At 41.1% G+C, this 18,756-nt stretch overlaps 1 protein-coding gene across 5 annotated transcripts in view; it reads right to left on the bottom strand.

The window, feature by feature from the left end:
- Positions 1–12,302, bottom strand: part of SMAD5 (SMAD family member 5) — a 49,689-nt gene extending 37,387 nt beyond the window's left edge. Inside the window, exons 1-2 of one of the 5 annotated variants that reach the window (XM_030927518.1) lie at positions 12,184–12,285; positions 6,658–6,869 (exon numbers count right to left, since the gene is read on the bottom strand). The gene's annotated coding sequence lies outside the window, so the exon portion shown is untranslated. Of the gene's footprint in view, positions 1–6,657; positions 6,870–12,049; positions 12,119–12,183 lie in introns of those variants that run through there. The other 4 variants (XM_010359899.2, XM_010359902.2, XM_030927519.1 and 1 more) reach the window with 4 other exon arrangements.
- Positions 12,303–18,756: the final 6,454 nt, after the last annotated feature.

Genomic DNA, 18,756 nt, shown 5'->3' with positions numbered 1-18,756 from the left:
GCTGCAAATTAAACAGCTTAATGCTCTCTTTTTTATTTTTTATTTTTTTTTTTTTGAGGTGGAGTCTCGCTCTGTCGCCCAGGCTGGAGTGCTGTGGCGCGATCTCGGCTCACTGCAAGCTCCGCCTCCCGGGTTCATGCCATTCTCCTGCCTCAGCCTCCCGAGTATAGCTGGGACTACCGGCCCCTGCCACCACGACCGGCTAATTTTTTGTATTTTTAGTAGAGATGGGGGTTTCACCGTGTTAGCCAGGATGGTCTCAATCTCCTGACCTCGTGATCCGCCCACCTCGGCCTCCCAAAGTGCCGGGATTACAAGCGTGAGCCACGCGCCCAGCCAATGCTTTCTTATCACTTAAAATTTTTCTTCACAGTATCATCCTTCTGCCATCAACAATGTAAGTATGAAGAATGTTCTGACATTGCTCCAGGACCGTCTTTCAAGCCACTGACAACTATCCTGCAAATTTTGATACTGGTGCCTGTTTGGTGTTCTTAGAGCACGTAAATGAAGATGTGAAAACAACAACTAAGAAAATATTTTAAGTGGCAATTACTCAACATGAGAAGTTAAAACAATGTCCACACTGAGACTGAAATGACAGCAACAGAAACAGCAAGTCAGAGCTATGCCTGTACAATGACAACTAGATCAAAACTGCCACCTGGCCAAAAGCAATACTCAGACGCCATTAACTGTATGACAGTTACTGTTATGGTATGAGGTGAAAAACAAAAGTACATCTTAGAAGAAATACAGTGGCTTTTTCTTTTTTCCTCTCTCAAAGTCCTTTCTGATGTTCCCCATCACTTGCCACCAGTATCTGTCATTCAACCCCCTTCCTTTGTTCTCATTCTTTTAACTCTTTTTTTTTCTTTTCTCTTTCTGTATTTCTCATAGCTTCTCCTATATTCCTCAGTGTTGCTTTTGGAGAAACTTGACAAATTACCTAAAGAAAATGAACTTTCCTTCTGTCTCAAAAAGAACCTAATTAGCATATAATACATGACTTGTATCCTTGGCACTTTCAGGTGCTCCAGGGCTTGCTTACTTCTGAGTTCTCTAGTAAGTCAAGGGAAGATGCATTTGACAGTCCACATAGGTGAAATAATGCCCTAGACAATCTGGCTTTTGAGCAGATTCTATTTGCACCTCTGTAATCCTCATCTTCAGTCACCTAACATACCTATCCTAAAGTACACCAGTGGGAATAATATATATTAATATATACCAATATAGTAAGATATATTAATATATATCTAAAGATATAGAGGTAATATATTTAGTTACTAAGAAAACCAAAAAGTCAATAGGCCTCAAAGAACTTAAATCATCAAGCTATTTTCTTTTGCAATAAACCTCCATAGAAACCTATTAGTAAACCAGTTGTTTATAAATGTTAGTCTTATTTCAATAACATAATCAGGAAGAGAAGACAAATTCTGCTTTCTCTTTTTTGCTCTTACTAGGGCCGTATTAAACCAAACTTTCAGAATGTTAAGTGTCAAACAGCCTTTTCTTTAAAAGCCAAGCCTTGTTACAATAATTCAGAATGGGCTAACCATGAGCATCATAAAAGAAAAACACGGCCGGGCGCGGTGGCTCAAGCCTGTAATCTCAGCACTTTGGGAGGCCGAGACGGGCGGATCATGAGGTCAGGAGATCGAGACCATCCTGGCTAACACGGTGAAACCCCATCTCTACTAAAAATACAAAAAATTAGCTGGGCGTGGTGGCAGGCGTCTGTAATCCCAGCTACTCGGGAGGCTGAAGCAAGAGAATCGCTTGAACCCAGGATGCGGAGGTTGCAGTGAGCCAAGATCCGGTCACTGCATTCCAGCCTGGGCAACAGAGCAAGACTCTGTCTCAAAAAAAAAAAAAAAAAAAAAAAAAAAAAAAAAAGAAAAACACAAACTAAACTGAACAGTGTCCATGAAACCTTTCAGGGAAATTTCTACTTCTACCTGGAAAGCCAGAGAATCCCCCAAAATCTAAATCTAAAATCCCATTAGGAAACCCACAGGACAATTTGTGTTAGGCGAGACAGTCAATTTTCATCAAAACTGCCGTATGAATGAATGGAATTAAATCTGAGTGATCAAACACTTTCAGACTCAGATAATGAATCCATTATCTGCTATTATCTTGGCCTTTCATAGTATACCTCTGGTTTATGAGGTATTTAGAGTACATACATGGAACAGAAAGAACAGTATAACTGGAAAGTGGAAGAAGAGAAAAGCTCAAGGAAAAAAGGAATAAATACGTAGATTTTGAGGATCATATGAATTGGAGAGATGAACTCTGATATTAGACAGAGGAGATATTTGATTTACTCAAAATTTATTGGGTGCCCACTAGTGTATGTCAGGAATACTCCATGCTAGGAACTCAGGCTTAAAAGACACTACCCGTAATCTCTGTAAGATCTTAGAGAGTAATAGAAAAAAGAACAGGTGCTATAAAGAATTTCATATGCCATTTAACCTATCACTTAGTTTTATCCTAGATTTATTTCCATATGATAGCCAACAGAAATAGGGCATTAAAATTGAGTTTAAAAAAATGTACACCAAGCACAGAGAGCCAATAATTGAACAGACAGGAATGTATGCTACTTCTTACACTAGGAACTGGAGGGACTTAACAGCTATGAACGCATTATCTGCTATTATCTTGGCCTTTCATAGTATACCTTTGGTTTATGAAGACTTGACTTGATAATACCCTTTTATTGATGTATTTTGTCATTTCTTAGAGAAATGACCTCAAAGCTAGAAAGAAAACCAAGGTAATAATATTTAGAAATTCCTGTGTATGTGAGGTTCCCTGATTCTTCTGAAAAACTGCAATCGCTGATTGAACAACACAGAATGTCACTAGTAAATCAAAAGAGATGCAGTGGTACCTCAGCCATAAATGAAAACCTTATAAAATTATGGTATCTCATGAATTATAAATGAACCTATCACATTACAAAACACACACACACCTCACCCCTCTTTCAGCTCAAGCATCCCTTCTTCGGGGAAGTCTTCCCAAACCACCCTGGCAAGAAGTCCCCCTCTTATATGCTTACTGCATCACACACTCCTACTTTGTAGCACTTACCACACCTATGTTTTTACATTTACCTTTCCAGTCTGTCCCCACAAGAATGTAAATTCCACAAGAAGAGCTGTATCTGTTTTCACTCATCATTGTAAGCCTAGTGATACATACGCTCAATAAATATTTGTCTAATGAAAGAAAGGGGATGTGATATTAGCTCTGGTGGTGGGGTTAGGTGTACTTTTCACTTTCTGCTTCATCCAATTCTACATTTTTAAAAGTAAACCTATTTCTTGTAGAGTCAGAGGAAAAACAGGTTTCAAAACTAAAGTGCAGCTATACCTCAGCCATATTATGAACCCTTACTAAAGAGAGGATTCACATTATCATGAGTCATTCATGCTTCAAAACAATTCGCTCTAATATACTTGGGGTTATACAAATTTGGAGGTTGAAACTAAGAAAAATCAAATCAGAAACTAGGTACAAATACTTCCGTAACTATAGGACTCTAGGTAAATCAACAGAAATACAGAAATGATTATCATAAAGTACACCTACTTCTTTAAGTACATGTGCATTAACTGACTCAGCAGCTATAATAGCCATGAATCATTAAACACTTATTGAGCACCTACTATCTAGCAGACACTGTAGGACATGCGGGGCTTTATCAGGACCGGGCAGGGGTGAAGGAATAAATAAATGAGAAGGCCTTTTTCTAAGTCCCATACAAAGGTACTATGTGAGTGAACAGTGGGAATAGCAAAAATGCAAACAGGAAAGAATCTCCCTTCACAGAATAACGTAGCACGACAGATATCAAACTATATCCCTATATGTAAGCACAATGAGATACACTCAAGTTATTACAGAAACACAGAGAGACAAAGGAAGGGCATGTAATCCAGATATCTAGCACTTTTCACAGTGTGTCCTCTTACTACAAATGAGTTGTTGCTCCTCAAAACAATGAAATAAAACTCCAGAAGCATTATTCCCGCTCCCAATAAATATTAGTAAGAACTCATTCTTCAAAAGCATTTATCTTCCTATACTGGAATGTCTTTTGAACCTCAGATATTACAAATGCCATTTTCTGCTTATACCACTTTTCTTAATCCCTGGCCACTAATATTTAGCTCTATCATTATTTAAGTCTCAGCTTTAGGTCTCATCCCAGATACCTTCCCTGATCACCCTGTAATCCTATATAAAGTAGATTTTCCCTAATCTCTAACCCAATACTATGTTCATTTTATCACAGTATTAACTGATTCACAATAATTTGTTCATTTACTTTATTTCTGTCTCTCACACTAGAATATAATCTTTAAAAAACAGTACCGCATACATTACAATAACTTGTTAAATTCATTCAAGTCATTCATCCAAAAGTGTATTTATTAAGGTAGCATTTTAGGAGCTGGGAATATAGAAGTTAATAAAAGGGACCAAAACACTTGTCCTCGTTTAGCTTATATTCCAGCAGGAGGAGGCCAACAAGATATAGTAAACGGTATGTTTGTTAGGTGAAAAGTGCTATAGAGAAAAATTAAAACAGGGGAAGGTGGGCAAGAAGTCCTGGAGGAAAGGTATAATTTTAAACAGGGTGGCTGGGCTGGGTCACACCAAGAAAGTGCCAACTGAGTTGAAATTTTAAGGATATAAAAGAGTGAGCCAATAGGCATGTATCTGGGGGAAAACCATTACAGGTAAAGGCAACAGGCAATGCAAAGATCCTAAGGTAAGAGCATGTCTGGTATACTTAAGGAGTTAGAAGACCAGTATAGCCTGAGAATACAGTGTACAAGGGGGAAAAGGTAAGGAGTGGGGTCAAAGAGGTACCAGAGAGCCAGAATGGCCATGCTGGATATAAAGGCTTTAGCTTTTACAGTAGTCTAACGAAATTGAGGACTCAGTGGAGAGCTCTGAGAACAGACATGATAGTTCTCAACTTACATTATTAAAGAATTATCCTGGGCCGAGGTGGGCAGATTACCTGAGGTCAGGAGTTCAAGACCAGCCTGGCCAACATGGTGAAACTCCATCTCTACGAAAATACAAAAATTAGCCAGGTGTGGTGGTATATGCCTGTAATCGCAGCTACTTGGGAGGCTGAGGAAGGAGAATTGCTTGAGCCCAGAGGAGGCAGAGGTTGCACTGAGCCACTGCACTCTAGTCTGGCTGATAGAGTGAGACTTTGTCTCAAAAAATAAATAAATAAATAACAGTTATCCTGGGCCAGGTGTGGTGGCTCACGCCTGTAATCCCAGTACTTTGGAAGGCCGAGGCAGGAAGATCACTTGAGCTCAGGGGTTTGAGCCTAGCCTGGGCAACATAGTAAAACTCCGTCTCTACAAAAAAAAAAAAAAAATTAAAATACATTTAAAAATTAGTCAGGTGCCGTGGCACATGCCTGTGATCCCAGCTACTTGGGAGGCTGAGGTGGGAGGATCATTTGAGCCCAGGAGGTCAAGGTAGCAGTGAGCCAAGATCGCGCCACTGCACTGCAGCCTGGGTGACAGTGCAAGACTCTGTCTCAAAATAAATAAACAAATAAATCCTGGCTGGTATGCTGAGAATAAGCAGGAGGAGGGATGGACAGCAATGATAAAAGCAGAGAGACCAGTTCAGAGATGCAGTAATCTAGGGGAGGAGGGAAAGATGACGATGGCTTAGACCAGGGTGACAGCAGTGGGGTGGTAAGCAGCAGACATATGAAAGACAGTAAGCTTCCTGATGAAGGAGATCATGGGGTGTGTGAGAACAAAGGAGTTAACAATGATTCCAAGGTATCAGTCTGGACAATTGGAAGAATGGGGTTTGACATCAACTGATTTGGAAAATGCAGATAAGAAAGCTAAAGGAAGATTCAGGGTTAAGTTTTATACACATTAACCATACAATAAAATGTTGGTAAGCTTCACAAGGCTTCTATTTCAAATGAATTCATGTTAAATCAATAACCCAAAAGTCCCGTTCTTACCTCAGGTCATGGAAGTACTACATCCTGACCAACTTTCGTAATAAACGCCCACACAAACTGACTTCAATACCTTCCCCGAGACACACATACATCCAGACACACATACAGACATAAAGACACACACACACACACACACACACAGAGCTCATATCCAGATTTCTAAAGTAAATTCACAGAAACAACTCCTTCACTTTCTGCTCCAAGATCTCTATAACTGCTTCAATCTGAAATAAAAAGGCAAGCAAACCAATTCCCCAAATTTTCCTCAACACTATTGGCCAAAACAAAATCTCCTGAGCACATCATCCCATGAAAATAAATGCCCATATGGGTCGCAACCCATCGCATTCTAATTCAAACCTGTACAAAAGAATCGGACATGGGTTTTTAAATAAACAAATTCCTTAGAACCAGCCCTCAAAATTCAGATTCACTAGGCTTGGCAGAGGGCCTTATCGCCCACATTTTTAACAAGAATCTCGGACCACGCAGCAGGCTTGAGAACCAAGGTGCTCAAGATCCCCTGCAATGGAAGAAAGACACCTGCATACATACAACCTAAGGGTAACTTTTGGGGGCAGGGGGGATGTGGGGGTAAAGCTTTAAAAATCTCTTACCCTTGTGGTTCTAATTATCAATAGTATTCACCAAGTGTCAGCAAGTAGACAACCACCACCATCGCTGTCAAACCATCCCTAGATCCAGGTATACAACTGTTACAAAACTTGTAAGCCACATTCACAACTGCACGCAGAGAGGAAAAGGAAACCAAAAGCATGTCTGCTCACAGCTCTTCTAGATTCAGAAATCCTATTCTTTACAGGAACATCTACAAGAAAGAGAGGATACAATTACACGGGCGCCAAAATTATTTTCACAGAGAAACATTTAAATCACCACTTTCCTCAACTGTGGCTCCCGATTTCCAAAGACATCAGAAGTTCTCATAGCCGATTTCAAAGCCCTTCAGGAGCTGAACTCATGATTCCCAGTACTTGTCACTGCATAATCTTCTTGCCTATTCTCTCTGTGCCCACAGAATTCTCTACTTTATTATCTCCCACAGCCAGACTTTTGTTTCCCAGTTTTTAATCCTTCTTTAAGCTTCACCTGCTCCCCTAAGTCCCCTAATTAAACAGACCCTGATCTAAATGTATCACTCACCCTCACAGAGCCTGCAAGATTTCCTACATTGCTACCAGATGTGTTTGAGTATGCTTGTACAGGCGTGTAGGCACAGGAACAGACACAGAGCTGGTCAATCTTTGTAGTGATTTCCTTTAAATTATAAAACCATCAAGTGCAGATACCAAATCATGACTGTAAAATGTGTCTCTGGAGCACAAAGAGCTAACCTGTGTACACGACATATATTACAGTGCATTATGAAGATGTTCTCCAGATAGTTCATGTGCACCCAGAGTTCAAGTTCCCTGCTTGAAGAAAAGGGAATAAACATGGCTCTGGCTACCTTTTCAGCTCTAGTGTCACCATTCACTTAACTTACACTTTCAACTCCAAAGAATAAGAAATGGTCAATGAGTAGACAAGTGGGCAGAAGATGTGACTAAGAAGAATAGAAGAAGACTGGCTTTTAAATATTTTTTCAGAACTCCCTCTTCCTGGGAACACACAAACCAGAATAACTAGATCTCAAGTTATACAGCCTACCAGATAGGATCCTAGGCAGATCCTAACACATCATGAAAACAAAACTGAACAAAACAAAACTTGCCTTGAAAACACCAGCCATATTCTGAGATCATAGTTAAATTTGAAAAATGTAAGACTCCTCCCAAGACTCCAGTTGCTATGATCAGAGAAAAGGTAGGAATGGGACACTAGTTTTTAAATATTATTTTCAGTATAACAAAACAACATATATGGATATTGAAAGAAAAAAACCCTGCTAAAATCTTAACAGGTCAAGTCATTTTCAAACTTTATTATAGAGTACCAGCCTATAAATTACATATACGCTATAGGAAGAGATGAGGGGGGATCCCAAAAAATTCAAGAGCAAAACCTATTTACAAAATGTATGTTAATAACTAGCTTCCAAAAGTGAATTACAATTATAGTATTGCACATACAGAACTGACTTAATAAAGAACTCTTTCTGCAAAATATCATCTCAACCAAGTTAGGATACAGTAAAAGGAGAAAGAAAAGTCACTGAAAACACCACTCTACTAGAATTGGACCAAAAACTTCCCCACCTAGCTGCCCAAGGCAAAAAAAAAAAAAAAAAAAAAAAAATCAAAAGTAAATAAAGAGCCCAGTCAGGCACAGTGGCTCACATCTGTAATCCCAGCACTTTGGGAGGCCATGGAGGGCAGATCACTTGAGGTCAGAAGTTCGAGACCAGCCAGGCCAACATGGTGAAACCCCATCTCTACTAAAAATATAAAAAATTAGCTGGATGTGGTGGTGGGTGCCCATAATCCCAGCTACTCCAGAGGCTGAGGCAGGAGAATCGCTTGAACCCGGGAGGCAGGATTGCAGTGAGTCAAGACCACATTACTGAATCCCAGCCTGGGCTACAGAGAGAGACACTCTCACATAAATAGCCCAGAACTAGCTGATAATTTATGAAAAACCTAAGAACTCTGTAATTACCCCATCTTTCCAAGTTGGAAAACAACAAAGGCTGTTAGAATATGAAGGTGGCCTATGAGATTAGTCTTAACAACAATCTAGTTTTTAACAATTCTTCCAAAAGAGTTCTAAATCTTGACCTCCCATTTAGTAAACGTACTTCTCAGATTCAGAGTTCTGGTTAGAGGTAAATAGTGTATGACAACACCAATGAACTGCAAATTCCGATGACTATTATTCTATCAACTTCAGAAGTGGAAAAAACAAAGTATGTCAGGAGTTCAAGACCAGCCTGGCCAACATGGTGAAACCCAGTCTCTACTAAAAATACAAAAATTAGCCGTGAGTGGTGGCGGGCACCTGTAATCCCAGCTACTTGGGAGGCTGAGGCAGGAAAATTGCTCCAACCCAGAAGGCAGAGGTTGTAGTGAGCCAAGATCGCGCCCCTGGACTCCAGCCTGGGTGACAGAGCAAGACTCCGTCGGGCAGGGGGAAGACACGGGTCAGCTTCCAGGGGTCCTTCATCATCTGTTTTGATGGGAAAGCACCCTATATTGCACCCCAGCTTCCTTGGGCCCTACCTTCCCAGGTATTCTTTTCTCTAGAATATCCAGACTGGTAGAGATAAGAATCATTCCTCAGACTACTGGTATCCCTTATAAAAGGGAATCTTACTCAATGACTTTGACCTTATGAGTAGACTGGCAAACCATAGCATATAAGCTGCTTGTAACACCTGAAGAAATAAACTATTTGCCTTCTTCTTTGTGTTTAGTGTACACAGAGAGAGACAGATACAAGGAACATAGACCCTCTAGAAATAAAAATAGAGAAGACTGATAAACCAAGAGAACAGACACCTATATCATCAAGTGTACTCAAGTCAGCTCTGAAATTCACCCAGATGTGTGGCTCACTGCCTAGACCAACATATACATCTGGTAATAATAAACACTGATATGTCATAAACAAAAAGTTTCCTTAACTCTACAAAGTACTAGTAATATTAAAATTTACAAATACAAAGAATATATATGAAACAGATTTTTTTAGATGGTATTTCAATTTAAGTTACTGTATTAAGAAATGAAAAACTGGTATTTTACTGCCTAGTTTTCAAAACACTAAAATCTTTAATTTGACCAAGTTACAAATCTGTTTTCAGTAGAGGGAGAAAACACACTGCCTCCGTTCAATGCAAAGGACAAAAAAGATCATCATTGCAAATCATAATGTTTGGGTTCATGATGAAAACAGGAAACAGACAGGCTGCCCAGGTATAATTATGGTTGTAGTCTAATGTGCCTTCAGGTTCAGCCAAGAATTAAAACCCAGTGAAGAGGGTAAGCAGAATTTACTTGCCTCTACTTTGCTACAGAATGCAACTTTTAATAATACTCCCAGCAACATGTTACATAACCAACAGTAAACAACAATCTGATTCAAACCTCATTAGTAACAACATTCTGCCACTGTCTCCCACTGAAATTAATAGCTGACTTTGCCAGAGGGGAAAGAAATGCAACACATTATCAATCTACCCATTTCTGTGGCGCCTACCACAGTGAACCAGACACGCAGATAATACTACCAGATCTGTACAGAACCTACGAAAATATTTTATTCTTTTTTTTCCAGTTTGCTGCTCTCTTCCTCCTTTTAACTAGACCATATCATGTGGATGCCTTTAAAACCTGAGAGAAAAGTCAGTTGAGAAGGTTAATCTAACTTTTCTTGCTTATTTCAGCTATGATCTGAAAGGAATGCACAAAATGATGAATGAGGTATTTTTAACAAAGGTACATGGGTAAATTAACAGCAGCAATGTAAAAAAGACTGAGGGAGCAGCAATGTGGAGAGGGAAGGAAAGGAAGATGTATAAGAACAATCATACAAATAATCATCAAAATTAAACTTTATAAATCTAAACACAATATCTACAACCTTTATGAAGATTAAGTTTTGTTAAATTGTCTCTTCTAAGTTTTGTATTTTTACAATTTTCACCGTAGAGAAAAAAATATTAATAGTTACCAAAGGAATAAAAGTTTAAAATAATTTGTTACACATCTGCAGATAGCTCCTTATGGAATTTGGAACACTAATTTCATAACGATATTTGGATCAATAAATGTGAAACTGTCACACTGAGTGTAGGTACTGCTTTCCCCACAACGGACACTACTGCATTGGCATCTAGCAGAAATTGTAAGTTATTTGGAATGTTACTAAACCTACTGGTACTAAGGTTTTCAAACTTTTGTCTTTCAAATTAAAATTAAAAACTAATTCACTCTGCTGCTAGATAAGAAGAACTCTTTTGGTAGTGCTAGGCAACAGGCATGATGTGACAAACCTAGACATCAAAACTTTTCCACAGAAAGATAAGGTAAACAAGATATACTTAGCACCACACCCATTTAAATGCACAAGCAGCCAAAATTGCTTCGTCCCCCCGCAACACCACCCCCAAAAGCTCCAGTTGGTCAGGAAACATTGTCTTTACAATCAAGATAAAGATCTGGCTCAGGGTGTTCAGCCATTCCTCACCTACAGGCTAGCCTAAGCTCCATTCTCCAATGCCATCACCACCAGAATCGGAACATTCTGTTAGGAAGCCGTCAAACGTCCAAATACCCCGACTATCCTCGCCCGAGTTCTGCAACCAAAAAATCTGTTTTGGCTACTGAGCATGCTCAGACTTAAGAAGGGCGCGCCACATGGGAGTTTTCAAAGCTTAGGCTCCAAACTCCACGTAGTAACAGCGGCTGAAAGGGGGAGAGGGGAAAAGGGGAGGGGAAGAGACTGGAATATTAATTTAAGCCCTGATATTAAAGTATAGGAACCGGCCAGCGACTGAATATGATGACGGCAAAAAGACGCTGCTTTGGCATTCTCTTTGCAGCACAGAGTTTACATGAAGTAGAAGAAATCCTTGCAGTGGTGCAAACTGACATGGCAAGTGGCGGAAACCAGGTCTAACCACCAGCTGATTGCAGTAGCCGGTCACAACTGCCCAGAGTGTAATTCCCACCGATAAGCGCGGATCCTTATCTTTGAAACACAAAGCGACGGCAGCACGGATTTATCCAGCCATTGGACAACTTTGCAGTGCAGCAGCCCAGGCTGCCCGGCCGAGAACCGCAGTCCTATCAGGGGTGTGTATCGAGGGTGGTACATCAGACGAGTTAGGAAAGCAAACCGCTCCCCAGGACAGAGCGGGGTCAGGGGGTCCCCTCCAGGGCGTCCCAGACGCCTCCCTCCAAAGTCTGGGCGGTAACGGCGGGGCTGGGACAAGGGCCAGCCCCGGCCCCGCCTCAGGACGCCCCAGCCAGGCGGCGAGGCCTCCGCAGCCGCTGGGCCGCACCGTGTCCGCCAGGCGGGACCCCGGCAGGCCAGGACTCGGCCTACCTCCCGCCCGACAGGCCCCGGATCGTTTCCGTTCCGTCCGCAGCCGAACGCCCCCGCCTCCGCCCGAGTCCGCCGGGGAAGAGCCCGCAGCCCCTGGTTCCGCTCGCCCGCGCGTGCCGGGGACCCTCACTCACTCACGGGCCGGCTGGGCGCGCTCTCCCAACGCCGTCGCTGCGCTTCTCCTCACTGCAACTTTATTAGCAGCTCGGGCGCGGGACACGCGCACGGCGCCCGCCTGCCCAGGACCCGGATGAGGGAGGGAGGGAAAGGGAGCCAGGGAGGACGCCCGTTGGGGTCGGCGCATGCGCGCCAGAGGACGACTGACCGCTGCGGGACCGAGGGAGGGGTGTCTTGCCCGGGTGGCTGAAAGAAGCCTGCGCGCCTGGCTCCGCGCCGGCCAACGCCGACTTCCGATCAGCTGGAAGCCTTCGCGTTGATGGCCAGGCCTGGGAATGGGAGTCAGATAGCTCCCACCACCACCACAGTAGCCGCTAGTAGCTTCCACTAACCAAATCAGCATACATTGTAATAAATTAAGTAATTGTCCTTGATACAGACAACTGGAGATTTTCTGTCATATACAAAGTGTAAACAAAAACATCTTCAGATACTACTTAGCTACTTTTATTGATTTGTAATACAAATCTGAATGAAGAATCGTCTTTCTGTGCAAAGTAGCTTCAAAACATGTTTCTGAGCATCTTACAGCTTCTACTAGATGCAGCACTGAAACCCCTCCCATGGGGCAATCCTGGAACCCTTGAGGGCCTATGGAAATGGAGCGAGTGCCCACCCTGGAGTTCCAGGAGTGGGACTGTCCATACACTGGATTGCAACCCCAGTTATTCAAGACACATTCCCTCTCCACCTCCTTGTGAGGAGGGAGATCCCGTGGGGACCCAGCCCCTGGACAGGTGGGGCCACTGAGGTGCAGAGATGCCATCCATAGGCTTATATACACCACCCCATCTCCTGGATTCTCTTTTCTTAGTAATTGGAGCTCTTCTCAATGCTTTTTCCTCCAAATTTCCAAAACTGTCAGCATTTCCCAGAATATAATATTGGTACCACATAGCAAACCCGCTTTGAAGAGTGCTAGTAAGAAAAAGCTTTTGAATATTTTTGTTTTTATTTTAAAAGGTCAATACTGGCTCTCCAATGTTCTATTATAGGTTTTCTTTTTAAAATAAGTAAAAATCAAAATCGGAGTCATTTTGGAATCCTCTTTCACACCCTGATCCAATCCATCAGGAAATTCTACTAACTCTTTCTTCAAAATATATCCTAAATCTGACCATTTCTCACACCTCAATTGCCACCTCCATGGCCTGAGCCAGGGTCATCTCATCTGACACACAAATGCCTCAGCTGCTATTTTGCTCCAGGCTCTAGAAGTTTATTTCCATGGAGAAGAAACTAAATAAATGTTCCAGAAGTCTCTGCATTAGGGGTGGCCATCTCAAATGGTGACAGAGGCCTAGTAAAAGAGTAAAGGGGAAGTGGGGGAAGAGACCAGAGAACGAATGTCTAGTTCCAGAGACCAAAGGGGTCACTGCTATTTCATTCCAGCCAACTGTTACCATAGGGAAATGTGGGAATAAGGGCCCAGTGTTGGCAGATATTCTGATTTTTCAAGCAAAGCTGGAAATTTATATTTTTATGCGAAAATCTCAATTATATCTGTTTAGCAACTTCTTTCTATTTTTCTCTCTCTTTGCCTGTCTCCTTCCCGCCACCCCCCACCCCCTGCCCCCTTCCTCTCACTCTGTTAGACATTCTGGAGGCCAGCTACATGCAAGCCAAACAAAACAAATCCATGGTCCTGATTTAGCCTACTGGCCACCAGTTTGCAATTTCAGGTCTCCATCTTAAACTTCTTTACTACATCATAAACTTTGAGAAAGTAAAGTCTGTGTACTTTAACTCTTTGTCACACTCACTGATTATTTGTTGTTAATTCAGAAGTTTCCAGCCCTTGGAAGGCAAATATTTCTGGAGCCTGCATGGGTTTACAACTCCCAGAAGTGCATATAATCCTGCCTTGGAGGATATTTTTATTTTTATTTTTTTTTTTTTTCCAGAACTGGTGTTTGCAGAGTGCTTTGTTGAACATTATAGGACGTAACAATTTGGTTTAAATATTTTGTATGGTAGAGATACTCCTCACTTCAAACAGCCAGTAAAATCCTTCCCAAAACAAATTATTTGCTGTTTTGCAGTCACTGTACATATGTCAGAAGAATTTGTGATTACAAGATTCCTTTTCATAATCACATATGTAATCTCATAGCCAACAGTTTTGCTTCCTAAGTTATGTGTCCACATACTGATCAAATCAACCAGAGACTCCAACCTCTCCAAGTTGCTGTTTGAGCTCAGCTTAGGTCTAAAGTTGGAAGAGATAACGTAGAAGGGAGGACTGGAGATTTTAGTACCAAACCAGCAGCCTTCTGAAGGTCTAAGAAATTACCTAGACCTCAAAGGCTATAGAAAGTCAGAGGGATCACTAAATATCTATATAGTCAAAAACATTATAAAATAGCAAATGAATAGGCATCCCAGAACCATAAGAATGAAGTAAGAAAGTCCCTGTTTTTGGCAATCAAATGGGATCTAAGAACAAATGCAGAACAGGATGATCTGAACAGATCGACATAGTCAGTGGGACATCAAAATAGACAAATTGCTTTTTTCGTTCAGCCATTCACCTGATCAAGAAGACCAGATAAAAGCAACTCCAAGACTCAATTTTACTTTACTTGTAGAGAAGCCCATTTCTGTACAATTTAGGCCTGTAATTCTCAACCAGGGGTGACTGCACCCCCAGGAGACATTGGCAATGTTTGAAGATGTCCTTGGTTGTCACAACTAGGAGGGCGGTGCTACTAGCATCTAGGGAGTGGAGGCCAGAGACACTCCTGAACACCCTGCAATGCACAGGACAGCCTCCTTCTACCAAAAATTAGTCAACCCAAAACATCAGTTTTACTATGGTTAAGAAACCCTGATTTAAATCCCAAATAGTTTTTCTTGGGTTGGGTTGATGTTTATGGAAGAAATGATCCTTTCTTTTGAATTTTTTCAATAATCTTTATATTATCAATTTGATGTAGAGAACTAGCCTAAATGTTTAGCCCATGACCTACTCCCACCTTGAGTTTTTCAGGTCTAAGAAGGAGGCAACTTTTGGGAAAGGTGAGACAATATATGGAAGATGAAGAACTGGAATAATTTACAAATATTTCTGTATTTTTTATTTTAAAATGTGTGGTAATTGAGGCAAATTGGTTTTGGTTTGAAAATCTTTAATAAATATGTTAATTTCATAATTTGCTGTAACTCAGAAAGCTTTGCCTATGTGACTACTGCATACCCTACTGGGAGAATTGGAAGAATGTGATGATGTTAGGAGTCACCCACCATAGAAGCATGAGTGAATGACATCCCAGAGATCTGCAAAGGATCCTAGTAGCCACTTCAAAGACTTTTTCTCCCTTCCTCAGACAATCATGGCAAATGGACATCAGAGGAAGAAATGGCGAAGTTTGTGTGACTCCTCCAGCACAGTCCTCGGAAACAATAAATCTTCCTTTCCAAATTCTGAGAATTCTGTGTTATTCTTTAATTGACAGACTGCCCACTGCACCCAATTCTTAATATTGGAAACAGTGCAGAAACCAGAACTCAACTGAGGAGTTCTGAGATGAGTGAGGTTCCAAGGAAATGATGTGCAGAGGCACACCCCACAATCCAGAAAGAAAAAGTTCATCATGTTTGTCAGAAGAGCTTTCATGTCAGTCTTTAACAGAATGAGCCAAGCTTCCAAGCTGACCAGAAAATATGCAAAAGTAATTTTATCCAATATTTGAAAGCAGTTTTTTTCCAGTAAAATTTTGGTGTTCTGGTGTGAAACACTTCCCTTATAATCCACAGACCCTTTATTTTCATAACTCAGAAGTTGAGATCATAATGTATTGAAAAAAGAAAAAGTAAAAGAATTACAGCTGCCTCCACTCAAAGCACAGGAATCTGGCAGCCACAGACTCCTTGAAGCTTCAGGGATGGATATCAGAGAATCCGTGACCCCACCCCCGGGAATTAATGTGCACATTTTTGTGTATATACCTACATACAGATTTTCTGCAGGAAAAACCTATAGCTTTCATCAGATTCTCGAAGGTTTCTTGACCTCCACATGTTTGCAGATGCTTATTAAGACGGTGGTTACTTTACACGTGGTATAAGTTTAATGTGTCCATTTTAAGGTATCTTTTCTTCTCTTTTTCAGAGCAACATAATTAGGAGACTCCTCTCTAGGGAAGGCAGCTTAATGTAGAGTGTAGAAACCTGGTTTGCCTGTCTCCAGCCATCTGCCACATTAAAGAAGGCCTCCTATGGCTGGAATCCAAGACACAAAATTAAAAGGGTTGCTTGCACCCAGAGTCATAAAACAAAGAGGCTTTCTGAAGCAGGCCTTGGAGCGAACACTCATTTCTTCCTGACTTAAACAGCATCTGTTTCTCCTGATGGCGAACACCCCCCAAGTTAACTCAAATAACCTCCGGGGTTCTACCTTCTCAGTTTTCATCTCAGAGACATAGTCTCAGATGAGCCAAACCACATGTGTACCCCACCACAAATCCAGAGCAGCAGGTGAAAATCTGAAAGTGTTATGGAATCGAGGAGAGGGGAAAGAGATGAAAACTTCATGCTCTCTAGGAAGCTCTTTAACTACATGAAGTCTTAATCATGAGAACTCTGAGGCCAGACTTCTTCGTTTGAACACTGACTATCTCACTACCTGTTTGACTATGCACAAGTTTCTTAATCCAGTGTCTGCCTCAGGTTCCTCATCTGTAAAATGGGTATAACTGTAGTATCAACTTAACAGAATTATGAGGATTACATGCATACAGACTTGCAAAGTTCTTAGAACAGTTTCTGACACATAGTAAGTGCTATACAGGTGTTTATTTTAAAAAACACATGTATTCTCCTGATATGCCAGCAATTTCTAAGAACGAACTGGCAAATCTATTTGTCACATAAAATGTGCATTCATTTTACAGTACAATAAACTCTCTTCTCTTCATACTCCAATAGGTAATCTTATTTACTCCCAGGCCTCTAGTACCATCTGTTATAGATAATTCCCAAATTTCTGGTTCCACCTTGAACGTGGCTAATGAATGCCAGACCTGTAAGTTCAACTACCCTCTTACCGTCTCTACCAGACTGCAGTAGTTTGGATTTTGTCTGCCCTGATACCTCCCAATCCTCTTTTTCCTGCTTCCTTTGTGATATCATTTCCTTACTATATTAACTACAGTACAAGATACCTTACCCCAGGGATGGACACATGACCCAGGAGGGTTATCATAGTGCCCCAGCTACCCAGGTCAGTGTGATTGGTTGATAAATGGACATATGACATAAGCAAAATAACAGTATCATCTTTTAAACTGATATATGGATGTTGAGAGAGAAAAGTCCTTCTTTTTACTATCATTGCTAAGCTAAGGGTGACTCTGAGGCTGCCTGGAGCTATCTCACCACCATATGGAGGCAGTTTGCTTGAAAACGAAGCCAAAAGAGAGAAACAGATCAAAGAAACAGAAGCTAAGTCAAATCCTTGACAAAAATTTTTGAGTCCCTGGATCCAGCTGTACCTGAAGCTCTGAAGATTCTCCTTAGACTTCCCAATTACATTCACCAGTATATTCTGCTTTTGCTTAAGCCAGTTACATTTCTACCACTTGTGATTCCTGTCATCAGCAGTCTCACTAGATTTATCAGGTGAAAATTTGAACTCCTAATTTTTATCCTCTCTCCCCAACCTGTTCCTGCTCCAGTCTTCCCCATACCAATAAATGGCAGTTCCATCCATGTAGTTGTTCAAGCCATACCTAGCTGTCATAATGGAAGACTGGATTATAGGTCTTTAACCCTCAATCTCTCCCTGTTGTGGAATTACACATTCATACCCTTTGCCATGCAGTATCTTCCACTCGAGAAGGTGAAATATGCTTCCTTGCTCATTTGAAGTTGAATTTGGTCTTTTGTGCTTTTGCCACCTACCATTTAGAAGAACAGACTCCAGGTAGCCATTGGTCAAAGGAAGATGAAAATACACGTGGAGCAGAGTGGATCCCAACCCACAGTCCAGAGCCTAGCTTAACAGACCTGCAAGCCTGAAGCACGGCTACCCAAGCTGATTCACAGACCCAAGAGTAAGAAAAAGTAATGTCTGTTGTTGTACACCACGGAGCTTCTAGGTTTGTTTGTTATGAAGCAATAGCCAACTAAAAACATTCTTCACTTATGTTGTCTCACCCTCATTTACTTATTCATTTATTAAATTAATGCCCTTATTCAATAAGGCAATAAATATTTATTGAATACCTAATATGTATCAAGAATGTTTGGGGCATCAGGAATAAAACATTAAACAAAACAGAAAAAAGTTAAAGCTGTAATAAACAGATTATTAATAGTGAGAAAACAAATAAAACTTAATATGTCCCATGGTAACAAGTACCTGGTAGAAAAATAAAACCATGAATGGAGATTGAGGGAGAGAGTGCTGGGATGAGAAAGGATAGCTGCTGTTAGATGGAACAGCCAGAGTTAAATAGAGCTGCCCTTTCGCTTTCAATCCAGTGCCAAGTCTTATCAGTTTTACCTTCAAACCATAACTCAAATCCATC

The sequence above is a fragment of the Rhinopithecus roxellana genome, chromosome 3, assembly GCF_007565055.1.
Source record: "Rhinopithecus roxellana isolate Shanxi Qingling chromosome 3, ASM756505v1, whole genome shotgun sequence".
In the NCBI taxonomy this organism is placed as follows: Eukaryota; Metazoa; Chordata; class Mammalia; order Primates; family Cercopithecidae; genus Rhinopithecus; species Rhinopithecus roxellana.
Note: the sequence above shows the minus strand (reverse complement) of the source record. Positions and strands in the feature narration are given on the sequence as shown.